The sequence below is a fragment of the Berghia stephanieae genome, chromosome 8 (genome assembly GCF_034508935.2).
Source record: "Berghia stephanieae isolate SIO BIC M18660-M18661 chromosome 8, UCSD_Bste_1.3, whole genome shotgun sequence".
Taxonomy (NCBI): Eukaryota; Metazoa; Mollusca; class Gastropoda; order Nudibranchia; family Aeolidiidae; genus Berghia; species Berghia stephanieae.
Window position 1 is genome coordinate 46,389,918 of NC_088367.1, and position 2,144 is coordinate 46,392,061.

Consider the following 2,144-nt stretch of genomic DNA (forward strand, 5'->3'; position numbering starts at 1 on the left):
CACAACACACACACAACACTTCTTCTTCTTCTAGGTTCCATGCCTGGTCCAGGCTTCGGATACTGCATGAATTATCTCTCTCCATTCCTCCCTGTTTCTTGCTTTTTCAAACATCTCTTGGATTGTTAGGTTGGTGAAGCCCTTCAGTTGGTCTATGAGTGTTTTTCTTTGTCTCCCCCGGGCGCGTTTACCAGGTATTTTTCCACAACTTGCCAGGTATTCATTCTTATCTTTCCTTACTATGTGTCCGAAAAAGGATAGTTGTCGATCCACTATTAAGGGCATTAGTTTCCTTTGTTGGTATGTTTGTTTTAGCACTTCTTCGTTCGTTTTGTGTGCAGTATACGATATTCTCTGCATCCTTCTCAAGCACCACATTTCAAAAGCTTCAATGTTCTTTTGTGTTTCTGCATTTGTAGTCCAGCTTTCGCATCCGTATAACAAGATTGGCCACACGTAGTACTTCAAGACTCGGAATCTAATCCCGAACGACATCTGTTTGTTTTTCAAAATGTTTCCCAGGTCCATAAAGGCCTGTTTGGCTTGAGTTATTCTTGCTCGTATGTCTCGGTTACATCTTCCATCTGTTGTCACTATTGAACCTAGGTATTTAAAACTTTCTACGTTGGTAAGTTGCTCGCCGTGAATCGTTATATTGCAGGTGTTGTTGTTTTCGGGGTTTTTCTGTATTACCATGCATTCCGTTTTGGTGATATTCAATTCCATTCCCTTGGCTTCACTATCTACTACCACTTTGTCAACAATCTTTTGAAGTTGGATTTCTGATGTTGCAATGAGTACCGTATCGTCTGCGTATCTTATATTATTTATGTTGTGACCTCCTACTTTTATTCCCTCCATATTATTTATGCCCCTCATGATTGTTTCTTGGTATAGATTAAACAGATCTGGTGAGGCAACACACCCTTGACGGACTCCTTTCTTAATAGGAATGGAATTTCCTGTAGAGTTTCCGATTTTGATAGATGCCTGCTGGGTGTAGTATAATGTTTGCATGAGTCTGAGGTCTTTCTCATCAGCGCCAATGGAGTGCAGTTGTTTTAGTATTTCTTCGTGGCGTACTCTATCAAAAGCTTTTTTGTAGTCGACAAAACAGAGGTATAGTGGGGTCTGAACCTGTATAGCTCTTTCACTTAAAACACGGAGGAGGTATGACACACACAACACAAGTACACACAAAAACAAACACACACACAAACACAGACGCACACAACACACGCGCGCACACACACAAACACACACACACACACACACAACTGTTGGGTTTTTTTTTAACGGCCTGAAATCTATTCCTTCTAAAATAAGTAGACTATAATAGCCCTCACCCTTACTCGATTTCTAATCTTTAACCACATAATAACCAATTTTTTTCTAAATTTATTGCAAGTTAGATATTTTAATGGTTCCTCTGTCGTTTACGTTCGCTATCTTATATAAAAATATTTTCTCTGTCAGTAAACACCACATGAGAATGTTATGGTCCCTCTTTATTTAATTGATTTCTGTTGTGAAACTGGTTTCACGTGAATAAATAATATCCTTACCCCCCGCTAACTTTTAATCACATCAACTGGTGGTATAGCACAGATAATTTTTCTCATGACAAGCTTCTCCACAACGTATTCAAGTGGGCGCCATCCTGTCGCTTCCTTCTGTTGAATGATTGATGGATCATTGGGAGGATGGACATGTCGATGAATGGATGGATCAATGGATTGATGGATGGGATAAATAGATGGATGGATGAATGGATGGGATAAATAGATGGATGGATGAATGGATGAATGGATGGAATAAATAGATGGATGGATGAATGGATGGATGGATAAATAGATGGATGAATAGATTGATGGATGGGATAAAAAGATGGATGGATGGATGGATGGATGGATGGGATAAATAGAGGGATGGATGAATGGATGGATGGATGGAATAAATAGACGGATGGATGGATGGGATAAATAAACGGATAGATGAATGGATGGATGGATAAATGGATTGATAGATGGGATAAAAAGATGGATGGATGAATGGATGGATGTGTGGGTGGAATAAATAGATGGATGGATGGATGGATGTATGGATGGATGGATGGATGGATGGATCGAATAAATAGATGGATG